The following is an 18152-nucleotide window of genomic DNA, read 5'->3' on the forward strand; positions in this document are numbered from 1 at the left end:
AAAATATACAGTTAATTTTAATAAAATAATTCACAATTTTAAAATATATTTGCTTTTTCTCTATAATAAACAGCACCTTGAACTTGATCCCTACAAAGATATAATTAATCTTAATGGAGGCAAAACAATCCTTTTGGTTTTAATTAATTTAATTAATAGTGATGAGTGAAATTTTTCGGCAAGTTTCACCCCGAAAATTATGCCCATAGACTGTAATGGGTGAAAAAAAATTGTCATGCATCAAAAATTTGTCAAGCAATTTGTCATGTATTAAAGAAAAATTTTGTCGCCCTAGACTTCAATGTATTTCAGCTAATTTTCGCTGTTTAGAGAATTTTCGGCGAAATGGGTCAGATTCGCCCATCTATAATGTTTAGATTATTTTTATAAAGTATGGAGATGCAAATTACAGAACAACCCCTTGTCCGAAAATCTCCAGGTCCAAAGCATTCTGGTTAACAGGTCCCATACCTTTATGGTTTCTGTGCAGTATTAAGTCATTAAACTAATCTTGGCAGTAGCATCCATCAAATTTCATCCAGGTACAATTTTGTGCATAATTTCTAATGGTGGGCAGCCTTAAGACCTAAAAACAGTAAACTAAGAAGCAACTAGGCTTTTGTGGGTGGGCGAAGTGATGAAGTCTGGAACAATCTAGAGCAGTCGTTGCAGGGACTTTTTCCATTTAAGTCCCTGTTGAAGGTCCTAAGTTTGGCCAGGGAACCAACTAGCTCATACCAAGGTATCATTATTTTATCACTTATTCAGCTATATTCAAGAATATCAAGAACAACAAAAAGTTTTCACTGCCAGTGTCATCCTAATTGATCTTAGGTAGAAGAGTGAATAGGTATTTTTGTAAAATCTTATTTTAATTGGCTTTTGGCTCCAGCCTCCACCTTTTGGGGCAGTTCCGGGCTTTATGAATCAGTGATCTAGGGCAGTGCTGTCCAACTTCTATGGTACCGAGGGCCGGAATTTTTCCAATCTACATGGTGGATGGGCCGATAACGGAAGCCAATGTTAGTCACTCCCTGTTTTTAGACCACTCACACTTTAAACCACACCCATGTTACCGCAAGACCATGTCCACATTAATAGCACACCAAAAAACCAAATGGTTGGTGCTCACTACAGGGATCAGGGCTAGGGAACTAGGGGTAGGCAGAGTAGGCAGCTGTCTAGGGCGCCATCATTGAGGGGCGCATTTTTTTTCAAGCGTTTATTTAATAATTTGTTTCAGTAATCATGGTCACCCAGTTTGATGGAATCCATCTCCTTCCCCTTCTCCCTCTTGCCGGCAAGTAATAGCTCCTTCTGTGCTGTGCACCGCGATGTGCGTACATGCGTCAATGACGTCACTGAAGTGATGACAGAGAGAGGCAGAGAGCTGGCGGCCTTCTTGGTGTGTCTCTCGCTGCTCTCAGTCTTGCACAGTTGCACTGAACTCAAGACATTCTTTCTATTACTGTAAAGTGTGAAGCTTCCTGCTGGCACAGCCAAGTACAGATTTGGGGCCCATATGTTTGCTGTTGCTGCTGGGCGCTGGCACAGGCACATAAATACTTGGGGACAATATGATGTGATCAGATTTATTTTTGGCTGCTGCTGACACAGGTAAAGATTGGGGGCAATATGATGGCTGCTGGAGGGCTGTATGACGGATGGCAGCTGGGCTTGCTGGTACAGGGGGCAGTAATATAAATGAAAAAGTGTTGTACATTTTCTTGCTCTCTTTATTTAAAAACCGTCATGGTAAGGACGGAAATGGTAATGCAGGACAGGGGGCACTGATTGAAGCTCTTGCTTAGGGTGCCAAACTACCTTGTGCCTGCCCTGGCAAGGATGCCACTCATATGTGAAAAAAGTCATATTAAGACATACCCTTAAATCCGTGTGCCTCCTCCTCCCCTGTGTATAATACAGTACCCCAGCATATGATTAAACACCTTAGTGGCCAATAACAATAATTTTAAAATGCTAACAAACCCCCAGAACAAATACCAAAGTATGACACAAACAGTGACACAGGGAGCATAGGGAAGACAGAACAGAGCAGGAGACAGGAATCAGGACCAGTCTAATATTTGCTACATACAGTGACACGGTGCTGGTGCCCCATTAGCATTTTGAATAAAGTGTGAACAGGTAAACAATGTGGGCAGTTTCAGTCTGGGTCTCAGGTGTGAACAGTACAGGATTTTAGGGGAGTGAACAATAGAGGTGTCACAAGTGTGAACAATACAGTGGGATCACAGGTGTGAACAATGCAGGGGATTAGTCTGAATTTGTGGTTTAGACAATGCAGGGGCCAGTTAAAGGTAGTGATACCTTTTAAATTTTACATATGGTAAGAAGACACAGCAGACAGACTTTGATGTGGAGGGCCACATGAGGGGGGGTCGGTCCGCGGGCCGCCAGTTGGACAGCCCTGATCTAGGGGATGAATTAATGCTAAAGGAGAATCCTTTTAGAAATAAAGTGTGATGCAAACACTCATAAAACTTGGGTTATTTAACTTTCATAGCAAATATCGGTTCCACTGCTCAGGACATCGATGATTTCTCAGACTAAATGTTGTTAGCCAATAGTGTAGCAGAGAGCTTTTATGAATATACATAATTCAGAGGTATGTGAAAAAAGGTGGAATATATGTTAGGTCAGCAAGTGACATACAAAAAACATTCTGTATGACCTACAGTCATCTTTATCCAAAAGTACACAAAATACAGTATGTCTGAGGTTCTCTGAAATAGAAGAATAGCATTAGCCTGGCAAAGGAGAATAAACAATGTTCTGAATGTACAAGTTTTCTTTTTTTTAAAGAAAAGTGTGTATAAAAATGCCATGTTGTGTAATACAGGAATTCTTACTGAACCACTTGCAGGGGCAGCCCTACCACCATGTGGAAATGTGGACACGTTACTTTAGGGACTGATGATAAGATGGTAGTTTTTAACAGCATTGATTTGTTTTTTCCCAACAACAAGTCTATTTTGCTTACCCAACTGAAGTACAGAATAATGGGACAGAGGATACAGGTGAAGATGTATTACTGGTTATTCATAATTATTCTTTCCTGCAGGTCAGAGCTGTTGTCAATTCTAAGAGCTTACAATTGTTTTTATGAAGGAAAGAGCTTCCAGCTGTGGCATCACAAGGTAAGAATGAGAACTGAAAGGCACTTGTTACGAATGGTTGTGCAGTTAATTTCCTATTGTATTACAAGTGTGCATAATACTGGACCATTATTTTCCTTTTAGGTGGTCATTAGTTTGTGGTGGCTAAAATTAACTCTGGGCACATTTGCATCTGGACATTAACCTATGGTAACCAATCAAATGTTTACTTTTATAATTCTAACTGAAACTGGCTGAAAAAAATAAACTAATTGTTGATTTGTTGCTGTGAGTTATTGCCCAGGAGAAAATTTACCTGGTGGTATGTGATACCAAATTTAATTTTTTTTGTAGTGGAAATGTGACAATGGTTCCTACATCAGCCTAACGGTTACACAGCACCACTAATTATGTTACACATTTGTTCTTATAGAGCTTAATCTATGCAGTCATGTTGCACAGCAGATTTAACACATACACAATAATATTTTAAAATCTCAAATTGAAAATTATTAAGTACAGGTATGGGACCTGTTATCCAGAATGCTCGGGACCTGGGGTTTTACGGATAACGGATCTTTCCGTAATTTGGTCTTCATGCCTTAAGTCTACTAGAAATTAATTTAAACATTAAATAAACCCAATAGGCTGGTTTTGCTTCCAATAAGGATTAATTATATCTTAGTTGGGCTCAAGTACAAGCTACTGTTTTATTATTACAGAGAAAAAGGAAATCATTTTTAAAAATTTGGATTATTTGGATAAAATGGAGTCGGGTTTCCGGATAAGGGATCCTATACCTGTATTGCAATACCAGAAGAAACTACCACTGTTAATCTCTTAAAACAGCATTTACACTGTACTGTGAATGCACCTGCATGCTCCTAAATAAAAGAGGACAGAAGAAGAAGAAGATTGTGCATTTCTTTGGCTGATGCACCATGTCACAAGGTTCATGTAGAGGCTCTCCAGCCATGAGGCAAGTTAAGAAACTTTAACAAAAAAGGGAAAGTTGTGCTGACCACTAATTTTTAAAACCATTAAGCAATGAGGCTGTGACCACAAAATACATATAGACAAATACAAGAGTCCTCTGCACTCAACCCATTATCAATATATTAAGGACATTGAGACGTTTTGTGCCTTAAAGGACCAGTAATATGCAGTATAATGCAGTGTTGCCCTGCACTAGTAAAACTGCTGTGTTTGCTTCAGAAACACTACTATTGTATATAAAAATAAGCTGCTGTGTAGCCATGGGGGCAGCTATTCAAAGAAGAAAAGGCACAGCAGATAACAGATAAGCTCTGTAGAACATAATATTATCTATTATCTGTTATCCATTATTTATCCTGTGCCACATTTTTTCAATTTCCACCATTGCTACTCAGCAACTTGTTTATATGAACTATACTAGTGTTTCTGAAGCAAACAGATCAGTTTTACCTTTCACTTTAATTTTTTGGTGTTACTGTTCCTTTAAGCTACTAAAAATGCCTTACCCTTTAAACAAAACAGGGATTGTTGTCCATATATTGTAAAATATTTAAACTGGCCAACTGTGTCAATGTCATCCCTGGTATTGCCAGACCTACACTCAAATTTCATCTGATCCATTAAGAATGCTATTGCTTCATTATACATTTTACACAGGAACTAAGTTTTACCTGCAGATTACTTGCTGCTTTCAAGGTTAAAACTCCCAAACATGGTTGCCCTTTTATTGGCCACCAATGGGATTATCTGACTACAGCTGGGAAGGGTGGGAGCTACAAATTAGGAAACGTGGCTCAAGCAACAGCACTGCTTTTTTAAATACATTTTTGAAGATTTCTCACAGTCCTGTGTGCCGTTGGAATTCCTTTGCTGTACTCTGTTGTGGGGCTGCCGAAACTCTGCCAGTGAGCACCAGGCATTTTGTTGTTATCTGTTGGGTGTGCGGGATCCTGCTTTGTTCCTGTGTATATTGCAACCACATTTTTATTTTGGAAAATCTCTTTTTGCTAAATATATTTTATTTGTTGTGGCTGTTCATTAGAACAATTTCCAAACTCATTATATAACACCATTGTAATGATGCTGTGGATATAAATTTTAAAATAGCATTGCCATTGTGTGACAGCAAACCAAATCCATAAAATACCTTTAGCACTTGAGTAGCCTCTATACATAGTTATATAGTAGATAAGGATAAAAAATACACATCCTTTATATTCAACATTTTGACCCAAGTAAATCCTGCCTAACCTTAGCTGATGCAGACAATGTAAAAAAAAACCTCCAAAATAGCAAACAGGCCAGTGAAAGCAGCAGGGTCACAAAATCTCACAACAAAAAAAAATGTTTGCTGTGATTTACACAAATCCAGGGTCGGACTGGCTTCCGGGGCCCCGGGAAAAAACACGGTGGGCGCCAGCCTTGGTGGGCCCCTTGTCCCTTTACATAATGTGACAGCGACAGCATTATTGCAAAATAATATGTACCGTGTGGTGCGACAGCCGGGTGATGGAACATATATGCAGGCAGGCACTGTGTGCACTGGCGTGAGTGGGGCCACACCGCCTCCTAGCAACTGGTGACCTGGTGTCCATCACCACTACTAGTTTCTACACTTCCGCGTTCCGCCCATAGTGCTGCTGCTGTACGCTGAGGACACTGACGTCACAGTCCACCTCCTAGCAGCTGCCAGCTAGTGTCCTGGTGTCCACAGTCCATCACGTGACTAGTCACATTCTGGATCTGGAAGCGGTTGTGGGTATCTTCTACGGATGCACCGAATCCACTATTTTGGATTCGGCCGAACCTTTGCGAAAGATTCGGCCGAATACTGAACCGAATCCAAATCCTAATTTGCATATGCAAATTAGGGGTGGGGAAATATTTTATACTTCCTTGCATATGCAAATTAGGATTCGGTTCGGCCAGGCAGAAGGATTCGGCCGAATCTGAATCCTGCTGAAAAAGGCTGAATCCCGAACCGAATCCCAGATTCGGTGCATCCCTAGTATCTTCTCTTCTTCACATCAGTTCAGCCGGTGCCAGGCAACATCAGCCTGGCACTCCCTGTCCTAACTGTCCACTGGCACATGATCCTAACGAAGGACTTTACTGAACCCCTTGTTGCAGCATCACAGATGGTGGTACGCACAGGTATTGACCTTTTGTCTAAGTCTAACTAAACAAAAAAATATTAAAATGTGTCACTGTTAATAGGGTGGGGATGAACAGACAAACAGTTGCAAGGTGATATTATGCCTTTAACCCTTTCCCTGCCAGCCGTTTTGTCCTAGATGCGAACATCTACTGCCAAGCAGTTTTTAGATATTTTGCACTCTTTCACTTTAAGGGCCTTTCCTGGGGTGGTCTTTTAGTTAACCCAGGAAAACAATGTATTGTTTTTTTCAGGACAACCTGAACTTTCACAATATGCAAGAATTTTGGTGTAATTCTACTTCTCTAATAAAATATTGGATTCTAAGTGTCAAATAAAATGAAAAAAATCATGTTGCACGAAGAACAATCACATATATCAGAAACATCATTCATTTTATGTACGAGAACACAGCCGATTTAGAAAGGTCTATGTCTCCTGAACGCGACAATACCAAATATATATAGTTTTATGGAGATTTCTCACTTGTATAGCTCAAAATCTACAAGCAGTACACAACCAAATTTCCAAAGCAACACTTCCCAAACGGCATACTTTTGATTTCAAGGCCAAACATTCCGCTAACAGTAGGTTTACCCTAGAAAACTACCCATTACTAGAAAGAACAGATTCTGGTGAATCAAAAATGGGTAGAAATATCTTTGTACTCCAAACCACCAAGTTGCAATTGTTTCCTAAAGTTATAATGTTTTATAGAAATTGGTGAATTTTTTGAAAAATGACCTCAAAGCTTCCACTCTACAGCAACATATCTCCCACACATCATTAGGTATCAATGTAAAACACCCCAAATATAAAATCCTGGGTCCACTGAACAGTTTGATGCCCAATATGAATAGATGTACCCAAGCACGTGGCATAGGAGGCCCCAAAAGGAAGACCCCCCATTTGTTCTGTCATTTCAGATACTGCAAAATCAACACATTTACATCGTTTTGGGGGCGGCAAAGGTAGAAAAAAGTATGTTCACCCCAGAAAACCATATATTTTCGGAAAGTATACATTCCCCTGAATCCAAATTGGGTATGCATGTCTTTCTACACCAAAGTACCAAGCGGCAAACCATTACTAAAGTTGGTGATTTTGGCGACATTTCCAAAAATCACTTAAAAATTTCTACCCTGCAGCATCGTATTACCCACATACTTTTAGGTATCAAGACAAATCACCCCAAATATGAAAGCCTAGGGTCCTCTGAACAGTTTGATGCCCAATATGTATAGGTGTACCCAAGCAAGTGGCATATAGAGGCCTGAAAAGGAAGACCCCATATGGTCTGTCATTTCAGATACTGCAAAATCAACACATTTACATCGTTTTGGGGGGCGGCAAAGGTAGAAAAAAGTAAGTTCACCCCAGAAAACCATATATTTTCGGAAAGTACACATTGCCACGAATCTAAATTGGGTATGCATGTCTTTGTACTCCAAAGTACCAAGCCGCAAATCATTCCTAAATTTGGTGATTTTGGTGACATTTCCAAAAATCACTTAAAAATGTCTACCCTGCAGCATCGTATTTCCCACATACTTTTAGGTATCAAGAGAAATCACCCCAAATATGAAAGCCTAGGGTCCTCTGAACAGTTTGATGCCCAATATATATAGGTGTACCCAAGCACGTGGCATATAGGGGCCCCAAAAGGAAGACTCCCATATGGTCTGTCATTTGAGGTACTGCAAAATCAACACATTTACATCGTTTTGGGGGGGGGGCAAAAGTAGAAAACAGTAAGTTCACCCCAGAAAACCATATATTTTCGGAAAGTACACATTCCAACGAATCCAAATTGGGTATGCATGTCTTTCTACGCCAAAGTACCAAGCCGCAAATCATTCCTAAATTTGGTGATTTAGGTGACATTTCCAAAAATCACCTCAAAATATCTACCCTGCAGCATCGTATTACCCACATACTTTTAGGTATCAAGACAAATCACCCCAAATATGAAAGCCTAGGGTCCTCTGAACAGTTTGATGCCCAATATGTATAGGTGTACCGAAGCATGTGGCATATAGGGGCCCTAAAAGGAAGACCCCCATATAGTCTGACATTTCAGGTACTGCAAAATCAACACATTTACATTGTTTTGGGGGGGCAAAAGTAGAAAACAGTAAGTTCACCCCAGAAAACCATATATTTTCGGAAAGTACACATTCCCACGAATTCAAATTGGGTATGCATGTCTTTCTACGCCAAAGTACCAAGCCGCAAATCATTCCTAAATTTGGTGATTTAGGTGACATTTCCAAAAATCACCTCAAAATATCTACCCTGCAGCATCGTATTACCCACATACTTTTAGGTATCAAGACAAATCACCCCAAATATGAAAGCCTAGGGTCCTCTGAACAGTTTGATGCCCGATATGTATAGGTGTACCCAAGCACGTGGCATACAGGGGCCCCAAAAGGAAGACCCCCATATAGTCTGTCATTTCAGATACTGCAAAATCAACACATTTACATCGTTTTGGGGGGGGGCAAAAGTAGAAAACAGTAAGTTCACCCCAGAAAACCATATATTTTCGGAAAGTACACATTCCAACGAATCCAAATTGGGTATGCATGTCTTTCTACGCCAAAGTACCAAGCCGCAAATCATTCCTAAATTTGGTGATTTAGGTGACATTTCCAAAAATCACCTCAAAATATCTACCCTGCAGCATCGTATTACCCACATACTTTTAGGTATCAAGACAAATCACCCCAAATATGAAAGCCTAGGGTCCTCTGAACAGTTTGATGCCCAATATGTATAGGTGTACCGAAGCATGTGGCATATAGGGGCCCCAAAAGGAAGACCCCCATATAGTCTGACATTTCAGGTACTGCAAAATCAACACATTTACATTGTTTTGGGGGGCAAAAGTAGAAAACAGTAAGTTCACCCCAGAAAACCATATATTTTCGGAAAGTACACATTCCCACGAATTCAAATTGGGTATGCATGTCTTTCTACGCCAAAGTACCAAGCCGCAAATCATTCCTAAATTTGGTGATTTAGGTGACATTTCCAAAAATCACCTCAAAATATCTACCCTGCAGCATCGTATTACCCACATACTTTTAGGTATCAAGACAAATCACCCCAAATATGAAAGCCTAGGGTCCTCTGAACAGTTTGATGCCCGATATGTATAGGTGTACCCAAGCACGTGGCATATAGGGGCCCCAAAAGGAAGACTCCCATATGGTCTGTCATTTCAGATACTGCAAAATCAACACATTTACATCGTTTTGGGGGGGGGGCAAAAGTAGAAAACAGTAAGTTCACCCCAGAAAACCATATATTTTCGGAAAGTACACATTCCAACGAATCCAAATTGGGTATGCATGTCTTTCTACGCCAAAGTACCAAGCCGCAAATCATTCCTAAATTTGGTGATTTAGGTGACATTTCCAAAAATCACCTCAAAATATCTACCCTGCAGCATCGTATTACCCACATACTTTTAGGTATCAAGACAAATCACCCCAAATATGAAAGCCTAGGGTCCTCTGAACAGTTTGATGCCCGATATGTATAGGTGTACCCAAGCACGTGGCATACAGGGGCCCCAAAAGGAAGACCCCATATAGTCTGTCATTTCAGGTACTGCAAAATCAACACATTTACATCGTTTTGGGGGGGGGCAAAAGTAGAAAACAGTAAGTTCACCCCAGAAAAACCATATATTTTCGGAAAGTACACATTCCAACGAATCCAAATTGGGTATGCATGTCTTTCTACGCCAAAGTACCAAGCCGCAAATCATTCCTAAATTTGGTGATTTAGGTGACATTTCCAAAAATCACCTCAAAATATCTACCCTGCAGCATCGTATTACCCACATACTTTTAGGTATCAAGAGAAATCACCCCAAATATGAAAGCCTAGGGTCCTCTGAACAGTTTGATGCCCGATATGTATAGTTGTACCCAAGCACGTGGCATACAGGGGCCCCAAAAGGAAGACCCCATATAGTCTGTCATTTCAGGTACTGCAAAATCAACACATTTACATCGTTTTGGGGGGGGGGCAAAAGTAGAAAACAGTAAGTTCACCCCAGAAAACCATATATTTTCGGAAAGTACACATTCCAACGAATCCAAATTGGGTATGCATGTCTTTCTACGCCAAAGTACCAAGCCGCAAATCATTCCTAAATTTGGTGATTTAGGTGACATTTCCAAAAATCACCTCAAAATATCTACCCTGCAGCATCGTATTACCCACATACTTTTAGGTATCAAGAGAAATCACCCCAAATATGAAAACCTAGGGTCCTCTGAACAGTTTGATGCCCGATATGTATAGGTGTACCCCAGCACGTGGCATACAGGGGCCCCAAAAGGAAGACCCCCATATAGTCTGTCATTTCAGGTACTGCAAAATCAACACATTTACATCGTTTTGGGGGGGGGGCAAAAGTAGAAAACAGTAAGTTCACCCCAGAAAACCATATATTTTCGGAAAGTACACATTCCAACGAATCCAAATTGGGTATGCATGTCTTTCTACGCCAAAGTACCAAGCCGCAAATCATTCCTAAATCTGGTGATTTTGGTGACATTTCCAAAAATGACCTCAAAATATCTACTCTGCAGCATCGTATTACCCACATACTTTTAGGTATCAAGAGAAATCACCCCAAATATGAAAGCCTAGGGTCCTCTGAACAGTTTGATGCCCGATATGTATAGGTGTACCCAAGCACGTGGCATATAGGGGCCCTAAAATGAAGACCCCTCCTTGTATGTTCTGTCATTTCAGGTACTGCAAAATCAACACATTTACATCGTTTTGGGGGGGGCAAAGGTAGAAAAAAGTAAGTTCACCCCAGAAAACCATATATTTTCGGAAAGTACACATTCCCACGAATCTAAATTGGGTATGCATGTCTTTCTACTACAAAGTACCAAGCCGCAAACCATTCCTAAATTTGGTGATTTTGGGGACATTTCCAAAAATGACTTCAAAATTTCGACCCTGCAGCATCGTATTACCCACATACTTTTAGGTATCAAGACAAATCACCCCAAATATGAAAGCCTGGGGTCCTCTGAACAGTTTGATGCCCAATATGTATAGGTGTACCCAAGCACGTGGCGTATAGGGGCCGCAAAACGAAGACCCCCATATGGTCTGTCATTTCAGGTACTGCAAAATCAACACATTTACATTGTTTTGAGGGGGGCAAATGTAGAAAAAAGTAAGTTCACCCCAGAAAACCATATATTTTTGGAAAGTACACATTCCCCACGAATTCAAATTGGGTATGCATGTCTTTCTACGCCAAAGTACCAAGCCGCAAATCATTCCTAAATTTGGTGATTTAGGTGACATTTCCAAAAATCACCTCAAAATATCTACCCTGAAGCATCGTATTACCCACATACTTTTAGGTATCAAGAGAAATCACCCCAAATATGAAAGCCTAGGGTGCTCTGAACAGTTTGATGCCCGATATGTATAGGTGTACCCAAGCACGTGGCATACAGGGGCCCCAAAAGGAAGACCCCCATATAGTTGTCATTTCAGGTACTGCAAAATCAACACATTTACATCGTTTTGGGGGGGCAAAAGTAGAAAACAGTAAGTTCACCCCAGAAAACCATATATTTTCGGAAAGTACACATTCCAACGAATCCAAATTGGGTATGCATGTCTTTCTACGCCAAAGTACCAAGCCACAAATCATTCCTAAATTTGGTGATTTAGGTGACATTTCCAAAAATCACCTCAAAATATCTACCCTGCAGCATCGTATTACCCACATACTTTTAGGTATCAAGACAAATCACCCCAAATATGAAAGCCTAGGGTCCTCTGAACAGTTTGATGCCCGATATGTATAGATGTACCCAAGCACGTGGCATATAGGGGCCCCAAAAGGAAGACCCCCATATGGTCTGTCATTTCAGGTACTGCAAAATCAACACATATACATAGTTTTGGGGGGAGCAAAGGTAAAAAAAGTGCATTCACCCCAGAAAACCATATATTTTCGGAAAGTACACATTCCCACGAATCCAAATTGGGTATGCATGTCCTTGTACTCCAAAGTACCAAGCCGCAAGCCTTTCCTAAATTTGGCGATAAAAGCAACAGTTTTTACATTTTTGAAAATTGCCTAAAAATATTGCAATTGGCCGCATTTATCTCACCCAATTTCTTACATACAATTCTAAAACACCATAAATACTGATGCCAAGGGTCAATTGAACCGTTTGATGCCCAATATGCATTGATATACCAAGGCAGCTGGCATGTGCGGACCCAAAATGAAAATAGTGCATATGATTTTTCTCTGCTGCCGATTCGCCTTCTGTGAACATAGACCCTTGACTTCATATTATATGCCTCAAGACCCTCCTAACAGCAAAGACCCCCCCAAAACCATATATTTTTGGAAAGTACACATTCTGACGAATCCAAAAAAGATAAAGACGTCTTTCTACACCAAACTGCAAAGCTTTTCTAAACGCAGAGGTTTTTACATTTCTGAAAATCGCCTAAAATTGTTGCAGTTTGCTGCATTTATCACACACACTGTTTTACGTATAAAGAAAAATCACCCTAAATATGGACGTCAGAGGTCTACTAAATAGTTTGATGCCCAATATGCATAGATTTACCAAAGTATGTGGCGTGTACAGACCCCAAATGAAAAACATGCCTATGAATTTTCACGCTAGCCAACTAAGCTGCAGAAAAGAGAGCCCCAACTGTGCGTTATGTGCCATAAGACCCCAAAACTGTAAAAAGACCCCCAGAAACCCATATATTTTTGGAAAGCATATATTCTGGCGAATCAAACTAAGTAAAATAAATCTTTCTATACCAAAGCACCAAACAGCAAAACTATACTAAAGATACATAAGGAACAATAATGCATGGATAAAATTGCAATAAAACCACAAAAATAGCGTAAATCAATGAAATAACAAAATAATTGATCCGGCAGCGTAATTAGTGGCCGAAATCGATTATCCAATAGTCACGCTGTCAAAATAACATGCTTTTAGGCAAAACAAACAGTACAATGAATAAGTAAAAAAAAAAAAAAAAACCCTGTTTGTGAGTTTTTGTGTATACATATTTGTGCACTAATAAAAGTTGTCTGAGTGTGCAAATACATGTAATTAAGTGTAAATAAGTGTACAAAATCGACTAAGTGTGCTAAAATAAAAAAATAAAAAATAAAAAAACACAAATTTTTACTAAAATGTTCATGTAAGTGTATAAATGTACTGTAGGTATGTGTAAGTGCAGGTAAGTGTGTAAAAAAAAGTGCACTTACCGTTTTTGTAGCAGGAGGATCGCTGGAACCGAAGGACGACTCCTGGCAGCGTGTCTGCAGAGTTACTGCGCAGCAGGAAGTGACTGGGCGCGTGGTGCGACGAGGAGGAGGTAAGCCAGCAGCAGCAGCGCTTACATTGCGCTTCTGCTACTTTGAAGTCGGATCTGCGACAATCGCGTCGCAGATCCGACTTGACAGCCCCCCAGCCACGTTGCCCAGGGGGCTGTCTACCCTCCTGACTCTCTGCAGAGGCGGCAAAAGCCGCCGATGCAGAGAGAAGGGCTCAGCTGCAAAAGAACGTACGAGGTACGTTCTTGGCAGCCTGAGCCCTGAACCGCCAGCACGTACGCCGTACGTGCTTGGCGGTTAAAGGGTTAAGTTAACTTTTATTATCTTATAAAATGGACAATTCTTAGCATCATTTCAATTGGTCTTCATTTTTTATTCTGTGTAATTTTCAAATTATATGCCTTTTGACTCATACCAATACCTATGCTAAGGTAATTTAGACTCTAGCAACCAGATCAGTGCTGAAATTCCAAACTGAAGAGCTGAACAAAATGCTAAGAAATTAAAAAAACACAAATAATAAAAAATTAAGACCAATTGGAAATTGTCTTAGAATATCAATCTCTGGGTCATACTAAAAGTTAATTTTAAAGGGATTCTATCATGATTATTATGATGTAGTTTTTATTTCTAAATGACGCTGCTTACAATGCAAATAATTTACTCTACAATATTCAATTTCATTCCAGAACCAGCAAGTGTATTTTAGTTGTAATATTGGTGTGTAGGTGCATCTCTGGTCATTTTGTCATTTATACAAAGTCAATTCAGGGGATGAAGGTATATGGCACTGGCCTAGCCACACGCCAGTAGTGAATCCAAATAGAGAAGAATGCCAATACCTGTGGTTGCAGCAAACGGGGTGATCCCAAATTTATAAAATGGTGCTATACAACACTTTTCAAATGATCAAACGTTTCGGGACCGCATGGCCCTTCCTCAGTGATACCCAACCATAGAGATTGTGCATATTTATAGACAATTAAACAGCGACCTCTAGTGGTGGTTGTTGATATAAAATTCTTAAAACAATTGTGTCACAATGTTCTTTTCATAACAATGTATCAATGTCTATTTTGCATCACATTTAGCACGGTTAATCACCTCCTACTTCTATAAATTTTAATAAAAATACAATACCAAAAACTTTGTGTACACACATGTCAAATTGTTTCTGTTATTTTATAATTGTTGTTTCCAGTGGCAAATTTAACCCATTATTACCTGACCTGAGTGCATCTCATAATACATATTTAGAAAAACAGTATAATATCAAGAAAAATACTATTACATGTTACTCACTGCGTACGAGTACGGTTAGAGGAGAGATGTCTCTATCTCACTTCATATTGAGGGGTTTTATGTTTCTCATTTTATGGCTGTAAGGAAAACATAAGAAAGTTAATAATTTAGTAGTACTACTACCTCAAGTTAAAGAAAACAGTTCATTCCCCAACTTTCATTCAATCCCTTAGGGGCTAAGGTCCCCAGCTTCCATATCTAAAACTACTCACACTGCAGTAGTTTTTTGTCAGAGTTGGTGTATTCAGATTTAACCTCTTCTAACACTTGCCACCGTAATTGTGCGACATTGTGTCTACACTCTGTCCAATGTTGTCCGACAGAGGTAATCTTTGAGTGTGCATTTCGGATGGAGCTGCGATGTTCATTTAAACGTAGGTTTACCATTCTGTTTGTTTTCCCTGCATATCCCTTCCTCATTTTGCACTATGGAACTGCTTTCTGACAGGCTGTTGTTTCTCCTACTCAATGTAACTGAATGTGTCTCAGTGGGACCTGTATTTTACTATTGAGGCAGCTGTTATCTTGTGTTAGGCAGCAGTTATCTTGTGTTAGGGAGCTGCTAGCTGGTTACCTTCCCATTGTTCTGTTGTTAGGTTGATGGCGGGGGGGAGGGAGAGGGTGATATCACTCTAACTTGCAGTACAGCAGTAAAGAGTGACTGAGGTTTATCAGAGCACATGAATGGGGGCATCTGGGGCACCCCATTGCACATTTAAAAATTAAATATAAAAAAAATGTTGCAGGTGCTATTTTGTACTGGGTTGGGCCCTTGAGTTGAGGTTTCCTGGTGGGCCCCAAGCACCCCAGTCCGACACTGAACAAATCAACACAAATGCAAGAATTAATACATCTGCCCTGCAGTCTTAAATTCAGTAGCCTTATACAGGTATGCGATCCGTTATCTGGAAACCAGTTATCCAGAAAGCTCCATATTACGGTATGTCCGTCTCCCATAGACTCCATTTTATCCAAATAATCTACATTTTTTAAAATGATTTCCTTTTTCTCTGTAGTAATAAAACAGTACCTTGTACTTTATCCTAACTGAGATATACTGTAATTAATCCAAATTTCTTTTCTGCCAGTACAACCATTCCAAGAAGGGAGTTCACAGTGCACACACAAAAAAACCTTTTCACAATAAAGGAATGGTTTACTCTTAGAATGATCAGTTCTTAGGCTTCTAATCAATAAAATAGATTATAGATTAATAGATATACATTATTTTGACTTAATTGCATCTTGGAGCTGCCCCTTTACCTGTTTCACTGCTCCTCTCTAAATCTAGGTTAGTGACCTCTAACTAAGGAGCCCTTACTTTATGACGCATACTTCTTTGAGAGAATTTCAAATTCAAATCCTAAGTTCAAAAAGGAGCAGGGAAGCTTCTTAAGCTTCTTCTTCTAATGTGAATAGATACCTTTGTTTTTTTCTGGAAGGACTGACTGATGAAATATGGGATAAGATGGGATCAGATAAATAATTAAATGGTCCTCCTAAATGGTCCTTCCCACAGGAAGGATAGGGCTGGAAGAGTATGGTGCATACACAGGGAGCATAGGGTAGGCAGAGTATGGCGCACACACAGGGAGTATAGGGCAGGCAGAGTATGGCGCACACACAGGGAGCATAGGGCAGACAGATATGGCACACACACAGGAAGCATAAGGCAGGCAGAGTATGGCACACACAGTGAGCATAGGGCCGGCAGGGTATGGCACACACAGGGAGCATAGGGCAGGCAGAGTATGGCACATGAAAGGGAGCATAGGGCTGGCAGAGTACGGTACACACATGGAGCATAGGGCAGGCAAAGTATGGTGCACACAGGGAGCATAGGGCAGGCAGAGTATGGCACACAGGGAGCATAGGGCAGGCAGAGTATGGCATACAGGGAGCATAGGGCAGGCAGAGTATGGCACACAGGGAGCATAGGACAGGTAGAGTATGGCACACACAGTGAGCATATGTCAGGCAAACTATAGAGCAGGCAGAGTATGGGACACACAGGGAGCATAGGCAGGAAGAGTGTGGCACACACAGGGAATTTAGAGCAGGCTGAGTATGGCACACACAGGACGCAAAGGGGATGCAGGGAATCGGGACATAGGACAGGCAGAGTATGGCACTGGCACACACAGGGAGCCTAGGGCAGGCAGAGTATGGCATATGCAGGGAGCATAGGGCAGGCAGAGTAGGGCACATAAAAGAATCATAGGGAAGGTATAGTATGGCACACAGAAGGAGCATAGGGAAGGTAGAATAGGAGACAGGGAAACATACCAGGACCACTTTAAGATGAACAGTTCATACTGGACAACATACAGAGACACAATGTTGGTGCTCCTTTGTTTGAGGTGTGAAAGTACTGGATTTAAGGGATGTGAGCAATAGAGGTGTTACAAGTATGAACAATGTAGAGGGGATTACAGGTGTGAACAATTACAGTCTGAATTTGAGGTTTAAACAATGCAGGGGTCAATTAATCTCAGTACTGATACTTTTTAAAGTTTACATAAGGCAAGCAGTCAGAGCAAGCAAACTCATATGGAGGGGCCACATAAGGGGGGGCGTGGGCTGCCAGTTGAACAGCACTGGAATAAAGGATTAAACAACATTGTTAATTAAGCAAAAATTATTTATTAATTATGTATAATTAATTAAGTCTGAAAAAATGCAGACGCACCAATCTCTAACATAGAGAAGAACATAAAATAATGGAAAATGTCAAAGTACTTTCAACTAAAACTCATAAATAATAGGTAGCTGCGGTTTCTGTAGTATATTTAATGCCCCTCGGCAAGTGTAGCTGGTAGAACGACATTTCTTTTGGAGTCTTTGTAACCTGCTTTTTCTTCTTTGCTGACTTTGTTTCTCACTGCACTTAAATCTGCTGCTGTGGTGTTGACATGTCCTCGAGATATTTAAAGGATTAGACTGTTGATTCTGTTGCAGGCGAGTTGAAGCATGGGTCTCTTGACTCTTGGTTTTCCTTTCCTTTCTACTTGTTCTGTATAGCCAAGCCAATGGATCAGCAATAGCTTGAGCAGCATTAAGGTTGGTATGAGAGGTCACATTATTTTGTGATGGATTCAGAACTCGGCCCTCATGGCCCATCAATAATGATCTTTGTTTATGCCAGTTCGTACTCTGGCTTCTGGCTTGTCCTCGCCTTATAAGGTCTACTGTCAGTGAGCTTGGT

The 18152-nt window shown here is 40.4% G+C and overlaps 1 pseudogene; it reads left to right on the forward strand.

Moving 5' to 3' along the window:
• Nucleotides 1-18152, forward strand: part of LOC108697218 — a 45905-nt pseudogene that overhangs the window by 3726 nt on the left and 24027 nt on the right.

This window comes from Xenopus laevis, chromosome 7S (assembly GCF_017654675.1).
Source record: "Xenopus laevis strain J_2021 chromosome 7S, Xenopus_laevis_v10.1, whole genome shotgun sequence".
NCBI classification, from domain to species: Eukaryota; Metazoa; Chordata; class Amphibia; order Anura; family Pipidae; genus Xenopus; species Xenopus laevis.